The 12,125-nt window shown below is 36.8% G+C and overlaps 1 protein-coding gene across 2 annotated transcripts in view; it reads right to left on the reverse strand.

The window, feature by feature from the left end:
* LOC128227584 (uncharacterized) overlaps positions 1 to 10,810 on the reverse strand; it is a 59,258-nt gene extending 48,448 nt beyond the window's left edge. For both annotated transcript variants that reach the window (XM_052938267.1, XM_052938266.1), the window contains exon 1: positions 10,724 to 10,810. The gene's annotated coding sequence lies outside the window, so the exon portion shown is untranslated. The remainder of the gene's footprint in view (positions 1 to 10,723) is intronic.
* Positions 10,811 to 12,125: the final 1,315 nt, after the last annotated feature.

Below are 12,125 nucleotides of genomic sequence, written 5' to 3' on the forward strand. Positions count from 1 at the left end.
ATATGTATAGGCCCTTTTTAGGGTTATTGGTCAAGAGCTAATTTTAAGACCCTTATGACCTTTAGGTCGATACGACTAACAGTATACATATTTTTTTAAAGATAATTAAATTATCTAATAAATGGTACCAATGATAAACTATTTAAAGGTTTTATTTCATCTGAAAATGCAGTTGAAAGATGGATTTTTAAAATTCTAAAATTACAATAACAAGAGCTGTCACAGTATGTAATGAATGCCCAGGAATGTGATATTGACTGTTGAACAATGTCATTTAATAAAAAGGGAAGAAAATAGCAATGAAATGTCCATTATGTCTAACCTATATGGCTTGTGCTTTTGCAAGACCACATGGCATTATGTCTAAGCAACATAGCTGGCGCTTTTGCAAGACCACATGGCATTATTGACTAACCAACATTTGCAAGACCTGGTAACATGGCCTTATGTCTAACCAACATGGTAGGTGCAATTGCAAGACCACATGGCATTAATGGTTATGTCTAACTTACATGGCTGGTGCATTTGCAAGACTGCATGGCATTATGCCTTATCTACATGACTGGTGCATTTGCAAGACTGCATAGCATTATGTCTTACCTACATAGCTGGTGCATTTGCAAGACTGCATGTCATTATGTCTAACCAACATGGCTGGTGCATTTGCAAGACAACATGGCATTATGTCTTACCTACATGGCTGGTGCATTTGCAAGACTGCTTGGCATTATGTCTAACCAACATGGCTAGTGCATTTGCAAGACCACATGGCATTATGTCTAACCAACATGGCTGGCGCTTTTGCAAGACCACATGGCATTATTGTCTAACCAAGACAGCTGTTACATTTGCAAGACCTGGTAACATGGCATTATGTCTAACCAACATGGCTGGTGCTTTTGCAAGACCACATGGCATTATGTCTAACCAGCATGGCTGGCGCTTTTGCAAGACCACATTGCATTATGTCTAACCTACATGGCTGGTGCTTTTGCAAGACCACATGGCATTATTTCTAACCAACATGGCTGGTGCATTTGCAAGACAACATGGCATTATGTCTAACCAATATGGCTGCTGCATTTGCAAGACCCCATTGAATTATGTCTAACCAACATGGCTGGTGCATTTGCAAGACCCCATTGCATAATGTCTTACCAACATGGCAGGTGCATTTGCAAGACAACATGGCATTATGTCTAACCAACATGGCAGGTGCATTTGCAAGACAACATGGCATTATGTCTAACCAACATGGCTGGTGCATTTGCAAAACCACATGGCATTACATTTGTGCCATAGGATTGAAACTCCTCTATGCTTAACAACAATATGGGTCTTGCAAATGCAACATTACCTTTGTGTGTCAAATACATACATTTTAAATTGCCTCTGACCGTAAAAAAATATCACCCATATATGACAATCTACACTCTTATCTCCTTATATGCAGCATTTTATAGAAAACAAACAATGAGTGTGACCTTGACCCTAGAGGTAGGGACATGGGTCTTAACGCAACACGTTGTCTTTATAAAACATGTGGCGAGTTATTTTGAAATATGTCCATACAAGAGAAGGTCACAGCCAGGACACAACCAACTGTATACTCTATGTCCTTATATGCAGCATTCCATAGTAAACAAACACTTAGTGTGATCTTGACCTTTTAGGTAGGGATATGGTATGTCAATCACATGTAACAAGTTATTTAAAAATCAGTCCATACTTGAAAAAGTTACAGTCCGGACACAACCACTTTTACTCTTAGAGAACTTGGAGATGTCATTGTCAGACTGGAGGTATTGATCAAGTGCTGCCACGTTGACCTCACTTTACCCAAAGAAGTCATCAAAATTGCTCGCCATACTCATTAGTTGTTGTAAAGATATATCCATGAAAGTAATTGAATGTCTAATTCGTCGAGCCATAATCTCATGGCAAATTGTTTCATTATTCAACGTTTGATTGGTTTATGAATATTAATGAGATCGAAAAATTAAATTCAACCAATAAAAATAATTGGTCAAAAGTAGATCGTATGGAGCCCAGAGTGTCTGTTACATTTTATAACCCCATCATAAAAAAGACCCATCACTGGATTAGAAAGCAGATGACTGATGTTTCAGTGTATAATACACAGATATCTGGGAGGAATATCACGTGTCATCCAGCAAAGTATCCATGTTTGAGCCCACGACATACTTTTACTTTTATGACCCCCTCATAAAAAGGCATTACTTAAAGATAAAGAAGCTGACGGCAGATATCTTTTGGTAGGAATAGCCAGATGAGTGCATAGTAGCAAAAATTTAAGTTGAATTGCCCCGTTTATTTACTGACCTATGTTACAGCTGGAAGTCTGTTTTGAGCATTAATTTCAATTATAATTACTTCAGCACAAAGTTTACATAAAAAAATGGAAGCTCATAGCAGAAGATTAAAGTATTCATTAATTTCAAACTACAAATAAAAATAAAACTAGAGATTACTTTTTTGAAAAAGCGCTTGTCTCCCCTATTGTGTGGTCGTATCTGAGAGAAAAAAAAGATGGACATGAAATTTGTAATTATGGACAGGAGACAAACCAACAGTGAAGTTTGGTTTATTCACCTGTATTAAATAGTGAATATCTACTGCGACCTTGACCTTTGACCTATTGATCTCAAAATCAATAGGGGTCATCTACCAGTCATGACCAACTAGCATACCAAGTATAAAGTTCCTGAGTGCAAGCGTTCTTTAGTTATTGAGCAGAAACGAAGTGTGACGGATGTACTGACGGACAGGGCAAAAACAATATGTCTCCCCATTAATTGGGGAGACATAATAAATTCAGTTGAAGCTTTAAGGAGACTTTTTTTTATAAACACAGAATCCTGTCCATGGCTATACTATGACATCTTATCAGTTCTTCCAATCAATCAAACTGGTATAAAATGTAACTAGATCAAAGCGTTCTCCTGATATTGCACGGAAATATTTTTTTACATTAGAGGTCACAGCGACGTTGACCTTTGACCTTGTGACCCCCCAAAATATAGGAGTTTTCTAAACCTCATGATCAACCTCCCTACCAAGTTTGGTGAACCTAGGTCAAACCATTCTCAAGATATTGAGCGGAAATGTTTTTTACATTGGGGGTCGCCGCGACCTTGACCTTTGACCTAGTGACCCCAAAAACAATAGGGATCTTCTACACCTCATGACCAACCTCCCTACCAAGTTTGGTAAACCTAGGTCAAACCGTTCTCAAGATTTTGAGCAGAAATGTTTTTTATATTGGGGGTCGCCGCGACCTTGACCTTTGACCTAGTGACCCCAAAAACAATAGGGATCCTCTACACCTCATGACCAACCTCCCTACCAAGTTTGGTGAACCTAGGTCAAACCATTCTCAAGATATTGAGCGGAAATGTTTTTTACATTGGGGGTCGCCGCGACCTTGACCTTGGACCTAGTGACCCCAAAAACAATAGGGATCTTCTACACCTCATGACCAACCTCCCTACCAAGTTTGGTGAACCTAGGTCAAACCGTTCTCAAGATTTTGAGCAGAAATGTTTTTTATATTGGGGGTCGCCGCGACCTTGACCTTTGACCTAGTGACCCCAAAAACAATAGGGATCCTCTACACCTCACGACCAACCTCCCTACCAAGTTTGGTGATCCTAGGTCATGCGGTTTTCCAGTTATCGATATGAAACGAAGTGTGACGTACGGACGGACTACCGGACAGGGCAAAAACAATATGTCTCCCCCAGAGAGGGGGAGACATAATAATAGAATCAGTTTGAGTTTGGTTAATTGGCACTGTTGAACCTCACCGACAGGCCTTCATGCTGTCGTCGATCCGGAATGGCTGATACAAATGTCGTAATAGTCCCGACACGCCTTCTGGCTGTCAGTCAACCGTTGCAATCGCAACAAAATCGTGTATTGTCAAAACTGATGATTGTTTTGATAAGGATTGTCGCTACGCGAATTAAAGCATGTCGGCATAATTAACGCGTGTCGGTAATTGGCCTTGCCAGCGGAAGGCACATCGGGCCCGACAAGCCATAAAGGGCTGGCGGAAACCCTGTAATCTTAAGCGATATCTGATCACAAGCCATCGCCTTTTGCAAAGCGTGCCAAAAATCAGCCTGATGAGCATGAGGAGCAAAAGCGAGCTCTGTTATAAACATTGTGGTTTTTCCTAAAATTGATGTATTTCCTAGCAACAAATCATACTACCACAAAAGTTTCAATTCATTAAAAATACAAGTCAATTATAAAGAAATAAAACTGTGACATTTTACTGATTTAGGCTTTATTTTAATTATTATTTTTGCAGATTGTGGAACGTGAAAACAAGTTAATTCTTTTTTTTGCTTCAGCCCCCAAGTATGCAAACTCCTTGATTATCTTATTTCTGGTCTATTTGGCTTCATCCATGTGTATAAATACATCAGGAATATCCTGCATCATTTAGCAATTGTGTCTATGATCATGCCTCAGGTGACAGTTTGTCATTTACAACCCCCTTGCAAAAAAGCACCCCTTCCAGAAAACATGTACATACATATGAAATGATCAGACTTTAAATCCAACATGTAAATTCTTAAATCTTCGAGAGGTATTACCTATTTTCAATTCTTATACTACAGTTGCCATTGTATATACTTTTTTTCATTAAAATTTGAATATTTTATCTGAAATGAAAGGATGTTTCAATTACATCATTAATCTTTTTATTTATAAAATAAGGGTCTTCAATAATTATAATGAGACATTTTCTCTTCATAACATAATCTGTTTTCATCAAGATCAAAATTTATTAGTAGAATTGCAATACAAGTGCCTTAGGCCATTAAATACATGGTTATGGTGATAATAAAACACACACATATATATAAACTAGTGTTGGGAATCAGTTGCAATTTTACTATGGATGATCGGTTCCACTCAAGTAACCGATTATCGATAGTACAATCGGTTTTTAAAATACTAGATCATAAGTACCTAAGTTGTAGTTTTATTCATGTACAGTATCAAACTCTTAATCATTATATGCATATACCTTATGTCTATGATTGAAGTTATTAAGTATTGTTGTATAAAAAATAGTTTTCTTGCTCATTGTGGCTTTCATCAGCCATTTTGTTAAAGATAACATCTGAACACTTACTAATATTTATTTTTATTTTTTTCGATAATCAATTTTAATTAAATACTATCGATTGTCGCTGATTTCAGGCCCAACCAATCGATTTTCGATATAAACCCACAAAGTTTACGTAGTACTGTAATGAGCATAATACAAATAAAAAACAAGAGGCACATCAGTGCCTGTGCTCCACTGGCCAAAAGGTTCAAGCAAAGACCACCTTACGAACATTTTCGTCAAGTTTCATAGAAATACAATCATCAATTTTTGAGGAGAAGTTATTTAAAAAAAATTTTTACTTTAATAGCTCTGGCTGCCATGTTGTGCAGTGGACCGAAATGATTTGGGCAATTTGAGTAAAGGAGCACCAAACAAACATTTCTGTCAAGTTTTATCGAAAAAAGGTCATCGGTTTCGACGACATGTCGTATAAAGTTTTTTTTATTTTTTAGCTCTGGCAGCCATGGTGTGCAGTGGACTGGAACCATTTAACAAATTTTGGTTAATGACCACCCAAGGAACATTTCTGTCAAGTTTCATCAAAATCTGATCATCGGTTTCTGAGGAGAAGTGGTGTAAAGGTTTTTCCTATTTTTAGCTCTGGCTGCCATGTTGTGCAGCGGAACGGAACCATTTGGGCCATTTTGTCAAAGATTTTGTTGAGATGACCCTTGTTATTAAGTCTCATAAAGATTATGTCAAAATTGTGACGCAGGCAATTTGTGGACTGACGATTGACTAACATGTAATCTTGTCTTGTCATATGACAGGCGAGCTAAAAATTACAAACCATTGTTTTCCAAATGGAAATGGAGACGTCGTTTGCTTTGTACAAAGGATCAGAAGATCGCAAAACAAGCAAAGAAATAAACCTTGGAATTGTTCTTTTTTGTTATCACTTTTGATTTATCAGAACTGCTATATAATCATAATTGTGGTAAATCACTTAAACGAAAATTAATGTTCAGTCTATATATACTTTCCTATGTATAAATGTAAGGTTTTAAAATTGATCTTTTTGTGAGAACTTTATGCTTTTATGTTTACTCATAAATTATTATTGTTTAAAAATTATTTAAAGATGCTATACGTGAAAAATTAAGACATTATTTTTTTTTCTATTAAAGGGAGGTAATTCAGTAGTAAAATGTAATCAAAGCTATTAAAGCATGGCATTTCTTTTCTAACCATGTTGATATTATTACAGTCTATTCAAGCAAGATGCCTTTTGTTTTTACATAGTACCCATAGGTTCTGAAAAACAAGGAGCACTATTCCCAACAGAAGGATGTCACTCCCTATCACTGCATGAGCATCATAATAAAGAAATGTTTACTCAAACTGCAAGCTGCTCAATTGAAATAGGTATTTACCTCAAGCATACAGTTTTATAATGTGGCAAAATAGTCAGACTACTAGATTGTCATTCGGACTAGTAAAATATGCCATTATGCTAGTCCAACTGGCTAGTAGGTTAAAATGTTTTTCGTGAAGACTGCGGACGAGAAGTCCTTAAAGGTTTTTCTATTTTTAACTCTCACAGCCATGTTGTGCAGCGGACCAGAACCATTTGGGCAATTTTGGTTAAAGGGCATCCCGATGAACATTTATGTAAAGTTTCATCAAAATCTGATAATCGGTTTCTGAGAAGATGTAGTTTAACGTTTTTTTCTATTCTTAGCTCTGGTGCCCATGTTGTGCAGCAGACCAGAACTGTTTGGGCTATTTTGGTTAAGGACTACCCAAGTAACATTTCTGTCAAGTTTCATTGCAATACGATCATCGGTTTCTGAGGAGAAGTCGTTTAAAGGTTTTTCTATTTTTACCTCTGGGGGCCATCTTGTGCAGTGGACCGAAACCATTGAAGCAAATTTGATAAAGGACCATCCAAGGAACATTTCTGTTAAGTTTCATCAAAATCTGATCATCGGTTTCTGAGAAGATGTTCTTTAAAGGTTTTTCTATTTTTTTGCCCTGGCAGCCATGTTGTGCAGCGGACCGGAACCATTTGAGCAATTTTGGTTAAGGACCACCCAAGGAACAATTCTGTCAAGTTTCATCAAAATCTGCCTATCCGTTTCAGAGGAGATGTCGTTTAAAGATTTTGCTATTTTTAGCTGTGGCGGCCATATTGTGCAATGGACCAGAACCATTTGAGCAATTTTAATAAAGGAGCACCCAAGGAACATTACTGTCAAGTTTCATCAAAATCTGCCGGACCGTTTCAGAGGAGATGTCGTTTAAAGATTTTGCTATTTTTAGCTCTGGCGTCCATATTGTGCAATGGACCGGAACCATTTTAGCAATTTTGGTAAAGGACCACCAAAGGAACATTCCTGTGAAGTTTTGTCAAAATCCGCTTATCAGTTTCAGAGGAGATGTCGTTTAAAGTAAAAGTTTACGCCAAACGCACGCACGAACTCACGACGGACAATCTGTGACGACATAAGCTCCATGGCCTTCGGCCAGTGGAGCTAATAAAAAAACAACAACACAACACACAATAATGTTTTCATCAATCGTCGGGTAATCAGTTTGGGTTACTTTTAAAAATAAATAATGTGACTTTTGTTTCAAATCGTATTTCACTTCATCAAATTCAAGTATCAAACTTAATATCCTATTTATCAATTAAAAAAATATATATATTGTTTCATCATTGTCGTATAATTTTGAATGATTTAATGATCAAGTATTGTTTTTGATTTAAAAGTTAATCTTTAATAATAACCACATCTTTATTAATCTTAATGCCACTTCAATGCCATAGTAAATAAATGGGATGCCCATCAGTTACCTTGGTGTAAATTTCCATTTTTGAACTCATGCTATTTACATCCGTACTTGGCAGGAAAAATAACCACATGTCCTAATTTTAATAAGCAAGAGTTTGGACCGGAAACCAAAACCCATTTTGCTCAACTTTACAAACATCAGGGATGCAATTTACAAAATGGAGCTTGGAAAATTGGAAAATTAAAATGACCTATTCGAAATGCAGTTTGCATCAAGTGACCAATATATTCAGCGATGTTTGTTTGCATGTAGCAATGGGTTGATGCAACCGCATGTTTACTACGAAAAGTGGGTAGTTATTCCGATCAAGATTCCAGGTTAAAGCATATTGCGTCAATAAAATATCATAAAAACAAGAAATATAACCATATAATGTTATTTTGTATTTATTCCGTACACAAAAAATAACAAGAGCTGTCACAGTATGTGACGAATGCCCCCGAATGTGACATTGACCTACGAACAAGGTCAGTACATGAAAAGTTGATCTTGCCTTTACGTGTCAAATAAATATGGCAAGTTATTTTAAATTGCCTCTGAACATAAAAAAATACCACCCATACTTGACAACCTACACTGTTATGTCCTTATATTCAGAATTCCCTTGTGAATAAACACTTAGTGTATCTTTCACCTTAGAGGTAGGGACATGGGTCTTGCACATGACACGTCGTCTTCGTATGTGGAACACATGTAGCAAGTGATTTTAAAATCTGTCCATACAAGGGAAAGTTACAGCCCGGACACGACAACCTATACTCTATGTCCTTATATGCAGCACTCCATTGTGAATAAACACTAAGTGTGACCTTGACCTTTGAGGCAGGGACACAGGTCTTGCATGCGACACGTCGTCTTGGTATGTGGAACACATGTGGCAAGTTATTTTAAAATCTGTCCATACAAGGGAAAGTTACAGCCCGGACACGACAACCTATACTCTATGTCCTTATATGCAGCACTCCATTGTGAATAAACACTATGTGTGACCTTGACCTTTGTGGCAGGGACATGGGTCTTGCACGCGACACGTCGTCTTGGTATGTGGAACACATGTGGCAAGTTATTTTAAAATCTGTCCATACAAGGGAAAGTTACAGCTCGGACACGACAACCTATACTCTATGTCCTTATATGCAAACACTCCATTGTGAATAAACACTGTGTGACCTTGACCTTTGAGGCAGGGACACGGGTCTTGCACGCGACACGTCGTCTTGGTATGTGGAATACATGTGGCAAGTTATTTTAAAATCTGTCCATACAAGAGAAAGTTACAGCCCGGACACGACAACCTTTACTCTATGTCCTTCTATGCAGCACTCCATTGTGAATAAACACTAAGTGTGACCTTGACCTTTGAGGTAGGGACACGAGTCTTGCACGCCACACGTCGTTTGTATGTGGATCACATGTGGCAAGTTATTTTAAAATCTGTCCATACAAGGGAAAGTTACAGAGCTGGACGGACGGACGGACAGACGGTGCGATTTTAATATGCCCACCTTCGGGGGCATAAAAATTCAACGAATACTTGTGAGTTTGATGTGGGGTTTTTCAATTCATATCGTCGAATCTTAACGATATATATAATCATAAAGGGCATCTGAAAGGCTGCGGTTCACAGTTTTACAACAATCATAACACCTCAGAGATGGCAGAGTTGTTACGATTGTATTTACAAGGTCTATCTTGAAGCTAGTCTAAAATAATAGACGTGTTATACGGGATTCTTCCAATCCCTAAAGTCTAAACGGGAATGTGCAAAAAACGGGAGTGTTTTAAAAATATTGAAATTGTTTTAAGTGAAGTATTTTATGGTTGAAATTGATCATAAAGAGTTAAATTCATATTTTACCATGTAAGTGAAATGTTATTTTGCACTAAACAAGCATTTAATGCATTAAAACAAGTTGTTTACCTTTCCAATAAAACGAAAGTTGACTGACACAGATAACAATTATGCGAAGGGGAACAACTCGATACAATCTTAATAACTCGGCTTCTCCGACAAAGCTTCGAGATAGACCTCGTTATACAATCGTAACAACTCGGCCATGGCTGAAATGTTCCGAGCGATTTAAAACTGTGCCCTGAAGCCTTGCAGGTGCCCTTCATGTATATATCGTTATGTTTTGACAGAATGAAATGAAGAAAAGCCGTCAAACTCATAATTATAAGTTGGATATTTTTTTGTGTGCCCACGGAACTAATATAAAATAAATCTATCTGGTATTATTTCTTGTTTTTATGATATTTTATAGACGCTATATGCTTTAACCCGGAATCCTGATCGGAACAACTACCCACTTTTGATACTAAACAATTTGTACGAGAAGGATTTGTCATATCAAAAATCTAAAAAAAATCCGTCAACGTACAATTATTTGGACTATCTTGAAGCGTGCCAGAGATGGCCAAGTTGTTAAGATTGGCATAATTGTTCTCTGTGTCAGTCAAGTTTAGTTTTATTGAAGAGCATTTAGAGCTTGTTTTGTGCAAAAGAGCTTTACACGGTAAAATAAGTATATAAACCTTTATTATCTATTTCAAACATAAAATACTTCTCTTAATAAATCTCTAAATGGATATGATATACGTTCAATATACCCTCACTGCGTCAACTGTTGCTATGTATTATCTTAAACTTACACAAATTTCTAATACTGAAGGATATTTCTGTTAGTTACACAAATAAATGTATGCAAATCATATTTAGAATAAGTATTCATAATTTCAATCTATCAACGAATTTTTTTATTCTACATGCTTTCTTACCACACAAATTATGTCTAATTGGTCGATTTTGCAATCAAAGCCTATTTAGAAAAGATTGACAGGTAGGCAACCATTTTGGATATTGTGATGTATGGGGAAACGTGATTGGTTAACAGATTGCAGGTTACTTAATACCATTAATATCCAGCGTTGATTTCGAAAAACATACTAGTCTGGAGTTCTCACCCCTTACACTATCTTTAAATATTGTAAACACTACTGTATCGTTATCTTACTATCTGTTATAACAGTAAGGAGGGAATTAGACAAAAACATGCGTGATTTTTTTTAGAGTTCTTCATTCTACCTTTTTTTATAGAACCTTATGTCGGTATGAAAAGCAATATGTGCACCTTAATTCCTTCATGAATGTCAGTAGATCTATGCTTAATATAAGCATTATTGTCCTTTGGTGAGGATTGTGTTACGATTATAAAAACAAACAAATTTTACATACTTGGCAGTTGAAACCTAAAATAACTTGTATTTACCGCAATTCCTAACATTTTGAGTCAAGTTCATTATCTTAAAGTTTTTCATAGCCCGATAGAATGTGCATTTTTTTCATTTAGCAACCAGTCACTGTCTGCAGCACCCTGTCAAGCGCCACCAAATCTGGCTAAAGCTATACACATGTATTGATGCATAGTGTACTTTATTCTTCAAAATGGTACATGTATATGCTTTGTGCAAATGTATTTTCATTAATAAATAAGGATGTATATATGTATATATATATATATGTGTGTATGTGTGTATGTATGTATGTATTTCTTTTAGACCTTGCGGTCAAGGGAAACCCGTGAAAGTGCAGGCACTTATTTCCAACGGGATATAAAAACTAAGAGATGCAATACCCTAGCTCTTTTTTGAAGAGACCCCTGGTTCTTTTACGTGCTCGGTGTAAAGCACCGATACACAGGGTATAACTTTCCTGGGTTAAACCAGTACTGAGTACACTTCTTTTCCAAGCAATACCCTTTAAATGCAGAGCGCCAGGCGATGGAGCTACTTGTACCATCTTTTAACGTCTTCCGTTGTGACGCAGTGAGGGATCGCATCCACGACCTAGAGCTCCGTAGGCGGACATCTTAACCACTGGGCCACAGAGACGGTATGAATAACAAGATAAGTAAAATAAGATAGAAATACATTATTACCAACAAGAAACGTCTCGAAACAAATGTATTCTATGCATGTGCATGAAAAAATCCTGCAATCCAGACGTCATTCTGATATACTGCGTGGAGGGGCGTTTTCTGATGTTGTTTTTAACTTGTGGCTCAAGTATATAAACATATTATATGATGAAATATTTACTACATCTTGTGCATACAGTCGCCAAAATAAAAATGATTAAACAGACAACGGAATCTCTTAGTTTTTATATCCCACTATATAA

Source organism: Mya arenaria, chromosome 3 (genome assembly GCF_026914265.1).
Source record: "Mya arenaria isolate MELC-2E11 chromosome 3, ASM2691426v1".
In the NCBI taxonomy this organism is placed as follows: Eukaryota; Metazoa; Mollusca; class Bivalvia; order Myida; family Myidae; genus Mya; species Mya arenaria.